The sequence below is a fragment of the Clytia hemisphaerica genome, unplaced genomic scaffold (assembly GCF_902728285.1).
Source record: "Clytia hemisphaerica strain Z4C2 unplaced genomic scaffold, Clytia hemisphaerica genome assembly, whole genome shotgun sequence".
Lineage (NCBI taxonomy): Eukaryota > Metazoa > Cnidaria > Hydrozoa > Leptothecata > Clytiidae > Clytia > Clytia hemisphaerica.
Window position 1 is genome coordinate 145,013 of NW_027104108.1, and position 19,465 is coordinate 164,477.

At 36.2% G+C, this 19,465-nt stretch overlaps 1 long non-coding RNA gene across 1 annotated transcript; it reads right to left on the reverse strand.

Moving 5' to 3' along the window:
- Positions 1–14,387: 14,387 nt before the first annotated feature.
- On the reverse strand, positions 14,388–17,193 carry LOC136813321 (uncharacterized). Its single transcript, XR_010847459.1, has 2 exons — positions 16,889–17,193; positions 14,388–15,344 (listed from the first exon to the last, which is right to left on the reverse strand). It is a non-coding gene; the product is annotated as an uncharacterized lncRNA (long non-coding RNA).
- Positions 17,194–19,465: the final 2,272 nt, after the last annotated feature.

The following is a 19,465-nucleotide window of genomic DNA, read 5'->3' on the forward strand; positions in this document are numbered from 1 at the left end:
AGGTCAAGCCTCAGTCACCCTGTAAATGATCAAAAGTAGTTCAGCGAGTTAACAAAAGAACTGACATCAAAAGGGAATCTTAGGTCAAGCCTCAGTCACCTTGTAAATGATGAAAATCAGTTAAGCGAGTTGCCAAAAGAACTGACATCAAAAGGGAATCTTAGGTCAAGCCTCAGTCACCCTGTAAATGATGAAAATCAGTTCAGCAAGTTGCCAAAAGAACTGACATCAAAAGGGAATCTTAGGTCAAGCCTCAGTCACCCTGTAAATGATCAAAAGTGGTTCAGCAAGTTGCCAAAAGAACTGACATCAAAAGGGAATCTTAGGTCAAGCCTCAGTCACCCTGTAAATGATGAAAATCAGTTAAGCGAGTTGCCAAAAGAACTGACATCAAAAGGGAATCTTAGGTCAAGCCTCAGCCACCCTGTAAATTATGAAAATCAGTTAAGCGAGTTAACAAAAGGACTGACATCAAAAGGGAATCTTAGGTCAAGCCTCAGTCACCCTGTAAATGATGAAAATCAGTTAAGCGAGTTGCCAAAAGAACTGACATCAAAAGGGAATCTTAGGTCAAGCCTCAGTCGCCCTGTAAATGATCAAAAGTAGTTCAGCGAGTTAACAAAAGAACTGACATCAAAAGGGAATCTTAGGTCAAGCCTCAGTCACCCTGTAAATGATAAAAATCAGTTAAGCGAGTTGCCAAAAGAACTGACATCAAAAGGGAATCTTAGGTCAAGCCTCAGTCACCCTGTAAATGATCAAAAGTAGTTCAGCAAGTTGCCAAAAGAACTGACATCAAAAGGGAATCTTAGGTCAAGCCTCAGTCACCCTGTAAATGATCAAAAGTAGTTAAGCAAGTTGCCAAAAGAAGTATACCGACATCAACATAAGAATCTTTCTATACACCTATGAAACATGAGGAGACAGGGTAATAGTAAGTAAGAAGTTCTAGTATCTTTGAATAGATCTAGACAGATACAGACAAATGACGTCACTCCTTCTTGGGGAACTTGAATCTAGTCTCCTCCTAAAGCTTTAAATTTGATGGGTGTATGTAGAGGTTGTTGCCCTTTGATTCTGGTATGTGATAAAAGAATTCGGAGAAGGTTGATTTTGACCACGTCTGTTCAGATTTATTTTCTCAAAGAATTAAAGGGATATTGATTAGATAAAGAATTCAACAAATAAGAAAATAAATTTTTATAAAGTACATGTTTTTTTTTATAAGCATAACGCTTATAAGCATATGAAGGCTCAGATTTGCAGAATTCCTAAGCATAACATGAGCATATATGTCAGCCTAAAATATTTTTCAAGTGGTAATTTTTATCTGTTTTTGTTTCATTTTTAACTGGTTTGGTAGAGGTCAAGTAAAAAATAAGACATTCCACGGCTAGCTACATTCCACTGCTCCCAAAATCTGAACAAATTTTTTACAAAATTTCTGAAATTTCATTAAAAAACTTGGCTCTGGGTGAATCATAAGCATGATTCTTAAGGATATAATAAGCATAAACTATGCCTGGATGCTTTAAGAACTTAAGCATACACTAGCCTGACCTAGGGGCATACACTTGCTTATAAAAAAAAAACATGTACTCCATATACATAAGTGGAGCTTTTCAATATGTCATACCTAACATATCCTCTTGTACAGAGGAATTCTTTTACCTTTTTAATTTCATGATATGCAACATTGCAATATCTTCTGACATTACATCACGGACCCAAAGGTGATTGGTTCTAAGTAACGTAAAATCATTTAATACGTCACATGCAACCAATCAGCTGCTGGGTCCATTACAATGGTGCATATCATGAATTTCACAAATGCTTAACGAACACTAGTTATATCCACTTATTTCATACACCTCTCTTCTTAGTATTTCATCATTTCCTGTGGGGAATGCCGATCTTAACTTCCCGGCTGTTAAACTTATTTGAAAGACATTACAAGCCCATTGCTATTTAAAACAAAACCCTGCCCCTTGTCTTTGCCTAAGAGTAAATATTACATTAAAATGCAGAGGCTCGTAGGTAGAAAGAACACTTTACTATAAAGAAATAATTTTTACGTGCCAAATTCGATGAAAAAATTTAAATACAAAGACACAATACAATTTAAATTCTACTAGAAGATAAGGAATAAAAGATAAAAAAATACCAAAAAATTGAAACAATTGATGTTTAAAAAATCCGACAAAATGAGGGGGGAAGTCAATTTTTAGCTTGGTTTGTGCTTAGAAGATAGATATGAAGACATCGTGCAGACATTTTTGTCTGTAAAAATAGAGTCGATATCTTACGTGGATAGCCCACTAATTAAGGAGTTTTTGAACAGTCTTTCGATTGTTTTCACGGTTCCATGGCCAGCCGATTCTGCTATCTATGAACTGAACGGGCCATTGGATGGTACGGGGATTCGAACTGTGAACCCCTAGTTTGGGGCAATGACTACAGTCATACCAAGAGCCACTTGCACCACTCTTAGTCTTTACTGGTGGACATGATAGAAACCTTTTCAAGCGCTATCAAAATCACAAAAAAAAACGACTTAAAGGACTGGGTTCCAGGTTGAGAAATGACCACTCGGCCATCGTTCTATAAATAATAATAATTACAAGCACAATAATTCATAGTTACAGGTTCATTTAAAATATAAAGAAAAAACTCACGACCATAATCTAACCTCTAAGGTTCCATAATAAAGTCGCCGTTTAAACGGGTGCTGACTCCTTCGTACGGGTGAAAGTAGAAGTAGTTTTTTGTTATTGAACTCTAAAAGTCCAACTTAGAAACATTCTAAAGGTTTAGAAACTCCAGAAAACTCCAGATCAAAGATAGAAAAATACAAGATCTACTGTCACCCGTACGAAGAAGCCACGACCGTTTAAACGATTGGCCGACTCGTTGGCATTCCACGACGATTGGTATTATTGAAGCCAAACAGAATTGGTGCTTGTAAAGTTTGCGCTGGAACGCAAACACTCCTATTTATGTTATAATCCACATAACTAATTTTGAAATCTTTGGGAAGAGACGTGCTAGATTGATGTCTCAGAATTTCCTGGATGAGATTCAATAAATCGTACGCACCTTGCATACAAATGTACAAAACCAACACAGCGCCGTTAGTGAAAGTCACGTTTAACGCTAAATAACTTTCACCGCCCTCTACTGCTTTCGAATCATGAAACCAAGATTGTGACGTCACACGGTCATCACTAATCATTTTCTCGTACCCAACCTTAGTTACCAGGCCTAGTGGCACGTCGAAAACGTACGACATTGTGGAACCGAACTCAAGGTAAACATTTGCGCCGTACCATTCCGTAGCGCCGTCCGCGTCCAAGTAATAAAACAAGTGCCCGTCATTGGTTAGAATAACCCATCCGCTACCCCGTTTCTCGACTTTCCTGCTCGACGTGACGACAGCGATAACATTTCGAGCTCTCCCTCTCCACAGGTAACTACCGACTGCACATTTTTGAGTACATTCCACGCAGCAGTTATCTCCACACGTCTTGGAACAGCAGCAGCCCATTTTCTCATCGATTTTTTGTTTATGTTTTATAATTTGTATTTGTTCTTTGAAAATAAAATTAAAGATGAGAGTGACAAAAGTAGGCACATGTTTTTTTATAAGCAAGTATAATCTTCGGACTTATTAGAACTCTGGCAGACGTAAAACTTTCAGTCTCATGTGGAACTGGGCTAGTCTATTTAGTTATTACTCGCATGAATGTGATTCGTCTTTCTTTTATTTCTTGGCGTAGATTAAAATTGCGTTCATGTCAGAGACGGGTCATTCAACCTACTTGCTTGGATCTCACTCATTGGGCCGGTCCATTTTATATCCATACAGGGGGGACGAACATTTCCAGAGGGTAACCCGACAAAAATTTCCAGCGGGTGTTTTTATATTTTTCCAAGGGGAAAATAAGTTAAGTTTTCCAGGGGTAAATGACTGATTTTAGTTCGTCCACCCTCAATCTAAGGTATGAAAAGATTTTTCCCAAGGGTATTTTTGCAAATTTTGCCACTTTCCAGGGTGTATTTAAACAATTTCAAACACGTTTTTTTTTACTTGAAAAGGTTCGTCCCCCCCCCCCCCCCTCTTGTACGGTTTTTTAATATAACAGCCCATTACACCTTCCAATTCTTAGTGGCGCGAAAATACTGGTAATGAAAATACGATTCTTCTCGACGACGGTATCGAAAATACAAGTGTAGGAGTGCTCTTGTGAAAAATATACCTGCATTGAAGCGTTAAAGTAACGTCAATTTAGTTTCGCCATTCAAATGCTAAGAACAGTTTGCACTCCACCGTAGGCATCCGAGAAAATGTCTCAAAAGCATTTGCGGGAATTTGCTTGATTTAACTGAAGCGAAAAAATACCGTGTGCCGAGATCAAATTTTCCTTGTAAAATCATTTCACGTCTCATAAAAAACAAACTTCCCCACGCCAGACCAGAAGTTAGAGAAAAAGCGCCAGCGAAGACGTACAGATGTAGCTGTTTGGACGAATCAAAAAGTTAAGAGATAAAATACGTGATAAAAAAGAGAACCAACTCCGTTTGAGTGCCATATGGTTGGAGACTGGTTGAACCCTTTGATGCTCTTCATACAAATTTTCAATGAGCTTTTAGTCGCGTTAAAGTCTGCGACCGCAGTCGAAGGCAACCCGAAGGCTCCTCTTTCGATAGCTATCTACTCGAAGGAAGGGGAGGGCGCCACCCTTTGTCCCTGGATTGCTCCACTTACCCTAGATCTTTCTCTTAATTGCTGAGCATCAAGCAGAGAGGCATCAAGTACAATTTTGGGAATCTTTGGTATGACCCGTCTGGGGGTTAAACCCACAACCTTGAGCACCGTAGCCAGATGCTCTACCACACGTTTTTTTTTTTATAAGAACGTCAAAAATTTTCGAAGCCTTCGGATGTTCTTAGTTTTTTGGATTTGAAGCCTAAAAATGTTCTTAAAATGTTCTTATTTTCAGCATTTTTTGAGCATTTTGATGTAATTTCTTAAGAAAATGCATGTTTTTAAGTCTCCAAAGCCTTAGAATGTTCTTAGAATGTTCTTAAATTTTTGGGCCTCGAAGCCTTATGTTCTTATATAGTTTGTTCTTATAAAAAAAAAACGTGCACTGCACTACGGTCGCTTGGTTGCATCGAAACATTACAATAGAACCAACCTACTTGCTTTCACTTTCGTTCTTAGTCAGAAAGTAATGCTGTTTTGAACATTGGGGCTAAAGAAGCAGGTCAGATCATCACATGGCGTGGCATGCGCAGAATGGATTATCTGTTGTAAGATTGTATAGTCATCTCGGCTAGCCAGGCCGGTCCACTCATACATAAACCACTGCTTTTCTATAGGATTTGGATTTGGATTTTTGAGATCAGCTCAAAGTTAATGATTCTTATTTCTTCATGTAGATAATTCAAATCTCCTAATCTGCATTCTTACAAGACTTCTATTAATACACAAGATTCCACTATGAAAAATTCAAGTACACTTTAAAAACATATCAGAGAGTCAAATTAAATCTATCCATTTATCATTAACGAGGTAATTAGAAAGACAATCATATCGACGAATTAAGAAGAGCGTTTACGCCATCAAAAACAGAAAATTTCCGTCCGTTTTGAACTCCAAATGATAAATAGTTCTGCAAAAACTGTATAATATTAAAAAAATCATTAAAAAATCATATAATCTCAATCTTTCTCTGCTCATTGCCTTGCTTTCTTGCTCGAAGAGTCACATGGATCAAAACTTAGCCGTACGTGACTGTAATAAGTAGACGATGTCATATATATATGATGCTAGTGACACGTTTTTTTACTTATTGTGATTTACGTAATCACATTCCAAAGATATGTTAGGGGTAACCAACCAAATCAAATAAGAGCTTGTAAAAACTCCATCTCGTCCCACTTAATCACTTATTGAAACACGTTATTAAGTAATAAAAAACAGAATACTAGGAAGTGTAATACGGATAGTCCCTTCACGTTACAATACAACGTAATCACATTCCAGAGATATGTTTGGGGTAACCAACCAAATCAAATAAGAGCTTGTAAAAACTCCACCTCGTCCCACTTAATCACTTATTGAAACACGTTATTAAGTAATAAAAAACAGAATACTAGGAAGTGTAATACGGATAGTCCCTTCACGTTACAATACAACGTAATCACATTCCAGAGATATGTTTGGGGTAACAAACCAAATCAAATAAGAGCTTGTAAAAGCTCCTTCTCGTCCCACTTAATCACTTATTGAAACACGTTATTAAGTATTAAAAACAGAATACTAGGAAGTGTAATACGGATAGTCCCTTCACGTTATAATACACGTAATCACATTCCAGAGATATGTTTGGGGTAACAAACCAAATCAAATAAGAGCTTGTAAAAACTCCACCTCGTCCCACTTAATCACTTATTGAAACACGTTATTAAGTATTAAAAAACAGAATACTAGGAAGTGTAATACGGATAGTTCCTTCACGTTACAATACAACGTAATCACATTCCAGAGATATGTTTGGGGTAACAAACCAAATCAAATAAGAGCTTGTAAAAGCTCCTTCTCGTCCCACTTAATCACTTATTGAAACACGTTATTAAGTATTAAAAAACAGAATACTAGGAAGTGTAATACGGATAGTCCCTTCACGTTATAATACACGTAATCACATTCCAGAGATATGTTTGGGGTAACAAACCAAATCAAATAAGAGCTTGTAAAAACTCCACCTCGTCCCACTTAATCACTTATTGAAACACGTTATTAAGTAATAAACAAGAAGCCCAGAGGGCATGAAGGCCCAGCGAATAAAAATATGAACTCAACAAGACTTGAGTAGCAGAGGGGATTTGAACCTGGAGTCGCTATTACAAGCCATAGACGCCTTAGACCATTCGGCTATCTCTTATTTACAACAAAGAGAAATACTTCATAATATTTAATCTTATATACAGAGATGTTAGTTTTTTCCTAAAACGTGAACAACTGAACTGTTCACATGATAGAGAAATGTAAAAAAAACTTTTTTTTAAAAGAACATCTTCCTAAAGAAGAAGAAGGTTTGTTACGATTATTTCTGTGTAAATCACATTGTTTTTCTTAAAACGTACTACATCTGTTATATTCTTATAGTTTTAATAGTTAATTGTATTTTCTCCTTTTATGTTTTTAACCAATAAAGACGATTTCAATTGTTTTTTATTCTGTCAATCATGTTCTAACAGCCAATCAAATCCTTCAAATCCACAATATGTACTAGCCTGTGCTGTGCTTGAAAACGCGTATCGCCTAGTAAATTGTTACACACTGACACCGGGCAGAATGCTAATGAAAGGCCCAGTACGCTAAAGCTAGCTGGGCCAAAAACAGAATACTAGGAAGTGTAATACGGATAGTCCCTTCACGTTACAATACAACGTAATCACATTCCAGAGATATGTTTGGGGTAACAAACCAAATCAAATAAGAGCTTGTAAAAGCTCCTTCTCGTCCCACTTAATCACTTATTGAAACACGTTATTAAGTATTAAAAAACAGAATACTAGTAAGTGTAATACGGATAGTCCCTTCACGTTATAATACACGTAATCACATTCCAGAGATATGTTTGGGGTAACAAACCAAATCAAATAAGAGCTTGTAAAAACTCCACCTCGTCCCACTTAATCATCACTTATTGAAACACGTTATTAAGTAATAAAAAACAGAATACTAGGAAGTGTAATACGGATAGTCCCTTCACGTTACAATACAACATAATCACATTCCAAAGATATGTAGGGGGTAACCAACCAAATCAAATAAGAGCTTTTAAAAGCTCCTTCTCGTCCCACTTAATCACTTATTGAAACACGTTATTAAGTAATAAAAAACAGAATACTAGGAAGTGTAATACGGATAGTCCCTTCACGTTACAATTCAACACAATCACATTCCAAAGATATGTAGGGGGTAACCAACCAAATCAAATAAGAGCTTGTAAAAGCTCTTTCTCGTCCCACTTAATCACTTATTGAAACACGTTATTAAGTAATAAAAAACAGAACAAGCAACATGCTGAATGGACCTACCTAATGCTAATGATTAACATCAGATGAAAATAAGAAAAAAGTGACAATAATTGTACAAAAATTAAGAATGGAAAAATAAAGCTTGTGTGTTGAATAATAAAATGGTAAAAAGGAATTTCCCCAAATACGAAAATCACTTAAACCATTCAGGCCCAAAAAACCTTTAAAGCTGTTTTTGGCCCAAATTTCCCCAAAAGAATTTTCCTTAAAAATCTGGCTCCTTCACATTTTGGGCATTGCCATTTTGCATCATTGTGCAAAAAATCAGAAAAAAATAACGAGTCAACATTGAGAAAAGCTATATTTTCTTATTTGGTTAAAAGGAATTTCCCCAAAATACGAAAATCCGTCTTTTAAGGCGAATAAGAATTTTCCGGGAAAAACCACTTCAGCCATTCTTTAGAGAATCTTGCCCTCCATCTTTGTACAAAAAATCAGAAAAAAGTAATGACAGGATTTTGCACAAAGTCCAAAAAACCATATTTTTAGGCAGTTTTTGGCCCAAATTTGCGGACGGACTAACGGACGGACGAACGAACGGACATAGGTTAATTTATAGAGCCTCCACCGGGGTACCCGGAGGTAGGTCCAAAAATCTGATTCTGACTTTATTCTGTTATACTGTTCGCGAGAGAGCCAGATTACACCTACACACTCCTTCTTATAACTCTAGAAAGTGTCTCAATTATAAAGTTTTTGTTAATTTTTTTTTTGTCTTTTTATCCCATCTTATGCGTAATGTAGAGAAATTCCAAAAGTCATTACACGTGAAATAATTGCTTTATTTAGATTTCTAAACCAATCAAAATACAAGAACAGAAATCTGTGCTAGGTCTCACCCTGCGACCATACCTACGGAAGCTGAAGCGAATGATGGGCAATCTTTGCTGAGTAGACCATAGTAGAGCATAATGTCAAAAATCTCAAAGTGAAGTATATTTTTGTGAAAATTTAATCTATTGTAAGACATTTCGCGCAATTTTTAACCTCCTTGATTCAAAACCCAGCTTTCCTCAGGGGGGGTCTTTGATTCTCACTCAAGCGAAAAATGAGTAAAAATGGCATTTTTTAGCCATTTTAAGGCCATGAAGATCCAGGAAAAGGTCAAAATGGTGTCTAACCGAGATTGCTCAATGTTTCAATTTCAGCCTAAAAAGGCCGATTCTCACTGATTCTGGGTACCCACAACTTTTAAACTTTTCGAGGTACACACTTGAAATTTTCAGCAATGAAACATTTCAGAGATAGCTCCAGGAAAAATTAATTTTGAGTTTTCAAAAATTTCCTACAAATCCATAATGTCGCCCTAGAAGAAAAGCTGGTAACGAACGAACGAACGGACGAACAGACAATATGACTTAATTTAAAGGACCTCCATGTAGGTCCAAAATGCAAGTTGTTGGTGTTAATTTCAAATTACGAAAATTAAAATATTCGTTCTAAGAATTTGATAACATTGAACAAAAGGAATCGACTAAAAAGTATTAAAGTCAACAAATCAGCAAATCAATCAAGCAAAAACAATTCTACAGTAAAAAAAATCAACTCTACAAGCATTAACAAAAGTTTGACTAAAAAATTGTAAAAGTCAACAAATAATAATAACATAACATCAACAACATCAGAATCAAGCAAAAACAATTCTGCACTCAAAAAAAAATCAACTCTACAAGCTTTAACAAAAGAAATTGACTAACAAAAGTTTGACTAAAAAAGTGTGAAAGTCAACAAAAAATAATAATAACACAATACAACATCAGAATCAAGCAAAAACAATTCTGCACTCAAAAAAAATCAACTCTACAAGCCTTAACAAAAGAAATTGACTAACAAAAGTTTGACTAAAAAAGTGTGAAAGTCAACAAAAAAATAATTAACATCAACAACATCAGAATCAAGCAAAAACAATTCTGCACTCAAAAAAAAATCAACTCTACAAGCCTTAACAAAAGAAATTGACTAACAAAAGTTTGACTAAAAAAGTGTGAAAGTCAACAAAAAATAATAATAACATCAACAACATCAGAATCAAGCAAAAACAATTCTGCACTCAAAAAAAAATCAACTCTACAAGCCTTAACAAAAGAAATTGACTAACAAAAGTTTGACTCTAAAAAAGTGTTGAAAGTCAACAAAAATAATAATAACATCACAACATCAGAATCAAGCAAAAAACAATTCTGCACTCAAAAAAAATTAACTCTACAAGCCGTCCTAACAAAAGAAATTGACTAACAAAAGTTTGACTAAAAAGTGTGAAATGAAGTCAACAAAAAAATAATAATAACATCAACAACATCAGAATCAAGCAAAAACAATTCTGCACTCAAAAAAAATCAACTCTACAAGCCTTAACAGAAGAAATTGACTAACAAAAGTTTGACTAAAAAAGTGTGAAAGTCAACAAAAAATAATAATAACATCAACAACATCAGAATCAAGCAAAAACAATTCTGCACTCAAAAAAAATCAACTCTACAAGCCTAAACAGAAGAAATTGACTAACAAAAGTTTGACTAAAAAAGTGTGAAAGTCAACAAAAAATAATAATAACATCAACAACATCAGGATCAAGCAAAAAAAATTCTGCACTCAAAAAAAAATCAACTCTACAAGCCTTAACAAAAGAAATTGACTAACAAAAGTTTGACTAAAAAAGTGTGAAAGTCAACAAAAAATAATAATAACATCAACAACATCAGAATCAAGCAAAAACAATTCTGCACTCAAAAAAAATCAACTCTACAAGCCTTAACAAAAGAAATTGACTAACAAAAGTTTGACTAAAAAAGTGTGAAAGTCAACAAAAAATAATAATAACATCAACAACATCAGAATCAAGCAAAAAAAATTCTGCACTCAAATAAATCAACTCTACAAGCCTTAACAAAGAAATGACTAACAAAAGTTTGACTAAAAAAGTGTGAAAGTCAACAAAAAATAATAATAACATCAACAACATCAGAATCAAGCAAAAAAAATCTGCACTCAAAACAAATCAACTGTACAAGCATTACTAATACACAAAAAATTACACCCAATTTTTTTCAACGGTAAAAATTAATATTAAGAACAAATTTAAGAACACAACATTTTAAAGCAATCTAAATTCCAAAGAAAGGATCTTAAAACATTACACAAACATTTGGTTGAAAAGACGCACAGCCTCAATGGCAATTTCCTAAAGTTCTTATAAAAGAAAGAACGTTGAATACCCTTTATTTAATCAATAGCACAGAGAATAAAAGACAATCTTAATTAGTTTGATGAATGATCTCATGCAGGCTGATTAGTTGATCTAGTAATGATAATTACTCATTTCATTCAAAACCATCCTTCTATCCTTTAACAGGAATTTTGTAAAGGCTTTGTTTTTAAATAAGAGCAGCGAAATCGTTTTGTAGACAAAAAGTCGCTGGAGAATTTTGGAGGAAAGTATTAAGCAATAGGGTTCACCTAGCCTGGGAATCCAAGCGTTAAACTTTTTTTCACAGTCTAGTTTATGATATTTTTGCTGCTGGTTTAACGCTTAGTGCAGGTAACTCGCCTGCAGGGGGCATTTTTCCCTGCAATGCAGGTTCGGCGTATTACTTAGCAGTACTTTCGCGCGCATTTTGATAATTTCGATGCGCGCGCATAATTTATGGAAAAAGCTGACTTTGCAGAAAAAAGGAAAACAAATGAAAATGAAAACATAGAGATTCATTTCAAAACAAAATGGCTGTTGGCTGGTGTCTAAATACATGTGGCTGATGTTTTGATGTGGTTTTTAATAGTTTTGAAAGTCTTTAGAGCTTTTGAAAGAGTTTTTATGGTAAGTTGATTATGTGTGTTTGCCTGGGTTTCCAAAGTTCAGAAAGTCTGTCAACAAGGGTTCATACACAGACTGTTTATAACATTCTGTGTCAGACTAATCTACCTGCACCAAGCTCTATAATTTTAGAACTTTGTGAGGTGAGGTATTTTTTGTTTTTTCTAAAATTATGAGCTTGGATTCCCAGGCTAGGGTTCACCTTGAAGAAAATGTTGATCGAAAAATCTTGTCATTGATGAAGGATTGCAAAGTTTACAGGCCCTTTTTTAGTCCAAATATTTTCTTACACCAATGTCAGAAACAATGAATCTCGTCTCATCTTATTTCCAACACTTAAGTTAGCCACAGGGCCGGCGAATCAATTTTGAAAGTGGAGGGGCCAAATAGTAAGTGTCTAAGGAGGCGCCACCATGGTTGGCGCCGACCATTGAGTTTCAAGCCCGAAGGGCTAGAGGTCAATCTCTAACCTTTCTCAGGCAAGAAAAATTGAAGCCTTAAAATATTGAATCTAGCAATTCCTTTGTTTTCGACTGATATATTTCTCAAAATTAAGCGGTAAATTTTAGTTTCAATCTGTCATTTGTGTAAAAACCAGGCGGGTCGCTCAAGGCCGCTCAACTTTGGTAGGATTTGTTGGCTTCAAATCCTACCAAGGAGATTGACCTCTAGCCTTCGGCTTGAAACTCAATGGCGCCGACGGGCCTTTCTTAGCAAAAAAGTGTGGGGGCCATGGCCCCCCCGGCCCCCCTAGTTTCGCCGGCCCTGAGCCAATAAGATTTCACCTATCAACAAAAGAGCTCATTAAAAATGCACGATATATGAGATTATGAGCATGCATACCTCGTAATTTCTTTATTCGTAGGGCGAGCATGGTTACAATAGCATACTTCTCCTGTTTCTTTATACCTCCATGCACGAACCTTATCTTGATATCGAAGTAATAAATGAGATGAACAATGCTGATGAAATTCTCGATAAAAACAAGACTGATTCTGTTAACGAAAGTCAAGCTTGATGATAAAACCCCGGGGGTACTAGGGTTTCGAGCTGACGGGGGGGGGTGCCGCCCGACTTTCGATATTTGGACCCTTACCAAGACTAAAAAGGAGAAAGCAAAGGAAAATTTTGGGAATTTTACGACCCTTAGCGGGACAAATTTGACCAATTTTGACCAAATTTCGATCTTTCAGGGGGTAAAAAGTTGAAATTTTCCTATTTTTCCGACCCTTAGTGGGACTGAAATTTGATTTTCTGAATTTTCCGACTTTGGAAGTCCAAAAAAGGTACCCTTAACAAGGGCGGCACAGACCGTACCCTCCATTTGCCCAAGTACCCCCCCCCCCGGAGATAAAACTCATCGATTGTGATAATATTATCTTGGACTAACTTCTAAAATGGGAACTAATAAGAATTTGAGAAATCTAAAAAAGTTTGAGTTTATCGATCCAGTGACAATCAGATATCATATTGAAACTTAGGCTTGGATTACGAAATTTATGCTTGTTACATTTGAGAGATTCTTCTTCTTTCATCGGGGAAGCTGGAGGATGTTTTCTCCACTGTTACCCCAGCTGACTCAATTATTTAATGCACTTTAGACGTACCAACTTTCGCGAGGACGAAAAATCCCGAAATTCACGACATAAACTTTCGTGAAGCAAGACGTAAAATTGGGAATTTTCACATGAAAAAATGGCTTTAGAATGACAAATACTTCTTGGATTGGCTTGAAACATTTGTCATTTGACTTATTAGTCTTTTAGTAGGCTAAAAAGTGCAATAAAAGTTACATTTTATTCAAAGTTTGAAGTTTTACAGATTTTCTATTTTGTCAAAAAATTTTCGACATTTACTTTCGCGAAAAGGGCAAAAATTCGCGAAAATCGCGAAAGTTTGTACGCTTACCTAAAATAGTTTCCATACAAGGTTTGAATGCCCTTGTTATTATTATACGTGTAAGCCTGGGGGAGGAAATTAGGCAAAATTGAGTACGGGTTAGGGTTCCTTTTTAATAATTTTCAAACAAATTGTTTTTCATGAAAAAAATCACTTGTGCCTGACGTGGTCCCAAGAGGGGTCATTCGCAGAAAATCCGCCATTATGGATACTGAGATGAGAAATCTATGTGGTACAGAAACTTTAAATATTCTAAATATCAGAATAAGGAACAAGAAAAACCACAAAAAGTTAGTCTCGCAAATATATAAGATACTTCCCGCCTCGTGCTAGTCAATGAACGAGGCCCCCACCAGTCACCTTTCAAATCACGCAATCACGCAAAAGAGATTCCAAATCACGTTATCATGAGTTTAATTTCCTCTCTATCATGATCACGTTGACCACATTGGTTCCTCCCATCACGTAATCACGCACTTTAGAATCTTAAACACGAAATCACGAACATGAAAAACACCAATCTGACCATATCTGAGACTAGAAAAAATAAAAAGAATTAGATAAATTGAATTTAATTTTCAACGTTTTTGGCGAAAATGAATGAAGAATAAATAGAAAAAATAAAAATTGTAAAAAAATTATCTAATTGTCTAAGGATTTCCAATATTAGCGGCGATTTTTGTTATAAAGGAAAAGTAGATGCTCAAATTATAAGGTTCAGTCATGCCCTGGTTTATTTAGCAAAACAGTTCGGTGAAAATACCTTTACTTTCATACAATCCATCTAGTAATTGATTCCTCCCATTTCATTTTAATATAGTAAGCTCCACGGAGTATCTAATGGGAAGATCCCTTCGCAAGTTCATTATATTCTTAACGTAATGTTTTATACTGAAGCAACCATTGACTTCCAAGACTCGAGACTCCTGGATGGGAAATGAAGCCACTTATTTCCCATCCAAAAATCCCGCGCGTGGTTTTAACACAAACGCCGGATTGAAAGTAAAATCTATCGCTAAATTTCAAAAAAATTTCAAAGGAACTGCTAGATACAATCCGTCGTCATGATTGCGGCGTGTTCTGGATGGAAAATAAGTGGCTTCATTTTTTCTTGTCTGGCAAAGGTTAGAGATTCTACTCTAGCCCTGCGGGCTTTAAACTCGATAGTTTTTTGTTTAAATTCAAAATTGGTGGCAAACACCAAGCCTTTTTGGGTGCTTCTGTACATTACATCATGAATATCATGAATTCGCCTTTCAAATCGCGTTGATCAGGCAAATCTCCACCAAAGTTACTTTTCTTGAATAATCAGCAACAAATATTCACTCATTCAGAATTTGGTAGTTTCTCCACGGAAGATAGGAACATCCGCTCTCTTTTTGCGGAAACTATATTTCATTGGTGATCGTAATTTGGGTTCCATTTTCTTATAATGTTCGTTAAAGTCCAATCGGAAACACAAGAAACGTAAGGAGACGTCCGAATGGCTATTCAACATCACTAAGAATTGTTGTAGCATATCCTATAATGAATACATAAATCATTTAAAAAAAAATACAAACATTTCATATTTGTATGAAAGCCAGTGGATAATGGCTGAAACTTAAAGGTTTTGTTTTTACATAAGTGTTTCCGTTTCATATCAGACACATATTTCATACCAGGACAGTGTCTTGCCCCGGGGGGGGGGGCACTCAAGGTAAGTGACCTACCGGACGTGCGGCCCTTAAGGGTAGGTTTTTTGGACTTTGGAAAGTGCACTGTAAGGGTTGATTTGTGAAAAGGGCAAAACATTTCGAAAAATTGCACTTTAAGGGTCGATTTTCAGCCAAATTTTCCTGCACTGTAAGGGCCCGATTTTAGAGAGCTGATTTTTGGCCGAACGTACGATTGTTTTCAAAATCGATTGCACCCCGGGTGTCTTGCTATTGTTATATTATGCTTATATAAGCAAAAAAATGTTTTTCTTTTCCTCTTTCTGACCAATCTTGCTTCACATCCGTGTCAATCCAATGTGAAAAAGCTTGTGAATTAAAATTGATGAGTAAGCAAACGTTATCACTCTTATTTAAAAACAAAACCTTTAATCTCATTTAACAGATCGTCCATTTTACCCATACCACTTTGAGCTTAATTGCTATGGCGAATGTGACGATCTGACCTTGTTCTTCAGCTAAAACATTCAGAACCGCGTTGTCTTTTGCTTTAAAACGAAAGCGAAAGCGAAAGTGGGTTCTAATGTTAATGTTTATAATTGGCAGATGGTTTTGACAATTGTTTAGCTTAAGCCAATCAACGCGCTCAAAAGCTCATTTAATATTCATCCTAAATCAGGATGACATACCTTAAGTGTATTAATTTTGGCGGGGATTAAATTTGGCGGATTTGGCGGTTTTAGGCGAAATCCGCCAAATTAAATACCCGCCAAAATTTTCAAAATCGGTCAACCGCCAAATTAAATACCCGCCAAAATTAACAAAAATAGAATTATGTGAAGAATCACAACTTTTTAGTATATTTTTGAGTAATTTTCACCCATTTCAGTGTGACAAAATTTCCAATTCGCCAAATTAAATCCTCGCCAAAATTTCCAAAATTGATCAACCGCCAAATTAAATACCCGCCAAAATTAGCCTGTCGCTCAACCGCCAAATTAAGTACACGCCAAAATTAATACACTTAAGGTAGATCATAGCGGTGCACCGACATGGACAAATCCTCTAACGGATACATGGCCTTTAGAGTGAATACGTGCCATACGCTGAGTATTAAAATATGCTCGAAGATAAAGCTGAAACGGCTGCAATTTTTTTCCTCATGAAATTCAGGCTTAAATATTTTTAAAATGTTTTAACGCGGGGCCATTTCTGAAATTTGAGGCTAGTAATCGTCTCAGTTTGTTTCTACACAAAATCCCAAATCATTTTGATAATTAGTGAAAAATTCATTGTTCAATTTATAACTCGGTGAAATTTTCCATGCGGCACCATGACAAATTTAAAGTGTTTCCTAAAGGTAATTACTTGCAGATAAAATCACTTTCGTTTGAATAACAAAACGGCTTACATGATACGATTGGTTGAGCACGCGTATTTGTGCTTTTGCACTTGGTAAAAACGTTTTCTTGAATTCTGCTTGTCTTTTTATGTCAGCCATCGAATCCTCTTCAGTCAAGCCCCAGTCACCCTGTAAATGATCAAAAGTAGTTAAGCGAGTTGCCAAAAGAACTGACATCAAAAGGGGATCTTAAGTCAAGCCTCAGTCACCCTGTAAATGATGAAAATCAGTTAAGCGAGTTAACAAAAGAACTGACATCAAAAGGGGATCTTAGGTCAAGCCTCAGTCACCCTGTAAATGATGAAAATCAGTTAAGCGAGTTGCCAAAAGAACTGACATCAAAAGGGGATCTTAAGTCAAGCCTCAGTCACCCTGTAAATGATGAAAATCAGTTAAGCGAGTTAACAAAAGAACTGACATCAAAAGGGAATCTTAGGTCAAGCCCCAGTCACCCTGTAAATGATGAAAATCAGTTAAGCGAGTTAACAAAAGAACTGACATCAAAAGGGAATCTTAGGTCAAGCCTCAGTCACCCTGTAAATGATGAAAATCAGTTAAGCGAGTTGCCAAAAGAACTGACATCAAAAGGGGATCTTAGGTCAAGCCTCAGTCACCCTGTAAATGATGAAAATCAGTTAAGCGAGTTGCCAAAAGAACTGACATCAAAAGGGGATCTTAGGTCAAGCCTTAGTCACCCTGTAAATGATGAAAATCAGTTAAGCAAGTTGCCAAAAGAACTGACATCAAAAGGGGATCTTAGGTCAAGCCTCAGTCACCCTGTAAATGATGAAAATCAGTTAAGCGAGTTGCCAAAAGAACTGACATCAAAAGGGAATCTTGTGTCAAGCCTCAGTCACCCTGTAAATGATGAAAATCAGTTAAGCAAGTTAACAAAAGAACTGACATTAAAAGGGAATCTTACGTCAAGTCCCAGTCACCCTGTAAATGATGAAAATCAGTTAAGCGAGTTAACAAAAGAACTGACATCAAAAGGGAATCTTAGGTCAAGCCTAGTCACCCTGTAAATGATGAAAATCAGTTAAGCGAGTTGCCAAAAGAACTGACATCAAAAGGGAATCTTGTGTCAAGCCTCAGTCACCCTGTAAATGATGAAAATCAGTTAAGCAAGTTAACAAAAGAACTGACATTAAAAGGGAATCTTACGTCAAGTCCCAGTCACCCTGTAAATGATGAAAATCAGTTAAGCGAGTTAACAAAAGAACTGACATTAAAAGGGAATCTTAGGTCAAGCCTCAGTCACCCTGTAAATGATGAAAATCAGTTAAGCGAGTTAACAAAAGAACTGACATTAAAAGGGAATCTTAGGTCAAGCCTCAGTCACCCTGTAAATGATGAAAATCAGTTAAGCGAGTTAACAAAAGAACTGACATTAAAAGGGAATCTTAGGTCAAGCCTCAGTCACCCTGTAAATGATGAAAATCAGTTAAGCAAGTTGCCAAAAGAACTGACATCAAAAGGGAATCTTAGGTCAAGCCTCAGTCACCCTGTAAATGATGAAAATCAGTTAAGCAAGTTAACAAAAGAACTGACATCAAAAGGGAATCTTAGGTCAAGCCTCAGTCACCCTGTAAATGTTCAAAAGTAGTTAAACAAGTTAACAAAAGAACTGAAATCAAAAGGGAATCTTAGGTCAAGCCTCAGTCACCCTGTAAATGTTCAAAAGTAGTTAAACAAGTTAACAAAAGAACTGAAATCAAAAGGGAATCTTAGGTCAAGCCTCAGTCACCCTGTAAATGATGAAAATCAGTTAAGCGAGTTAACAAAAGAACTGACATCAAAGGGAATCTTAGGTCAAGCCTCAGTCACCCTGTAAATGATGAAAATCAGTTAAGCGAGTTAACAAAAGAACTGACATCAAAAGGGGATCTTAGGTCAAGCCTCAGTCACCCTGTAAATGATCAAAAGTAGTTCAGCAAGTTGCCAAAAGAACTGACATCAAAAGGGAATCTTAGGTCAAGCCTCAGTCACCCTGTAAATGATGAAAATCAGTTAAGCGAGTTAACAAAAGAACTGACATCAAAAGGGAATCTTAGGTCAAGCCTCAGTCACCCTGTAAATGATGAAAATCAGTTAAGCGAGTTAACAAAAGAACTGACATCAAAAGGGAATCTTAGGTCAAGCCTCAGTCACCCTGTAAATGATGAAAATCAGTTAAGCGAGTTAACAAAAGAACTGACATCAAAAGGGAATCTTAGGTCAAGCCTCAGTCACCCTGTAAATGATCAAAAGTAGTTCAGCAAGTTGCCAAAAGAACTGAAATCAAAAGGGAATCTTAGGTCAAGCCTCAGTCATCCTGTAAATGATCAAAAGTAGTTCAGCAAGTTGCCAAAAGAACTGAAATCAAAAGGGAATCTTAGGTCAAGCCTCAGTCACCCTGTAAATGATCAAAAGTAGTTCAGCAAGTTGCCAAAAGAACTGACATCAAAAGGGAATCTTAGGTCAAGCCTCAGTCACCCTGTAAATGATGAAAATCAGTTAAGCGAGTTAATAAAAGAACTGACATCAAAAGGGAATCTTAGGTCAAGCCTCAGTCAGTAAATTATCAAAAGCAGTTAAGCAAGTTGC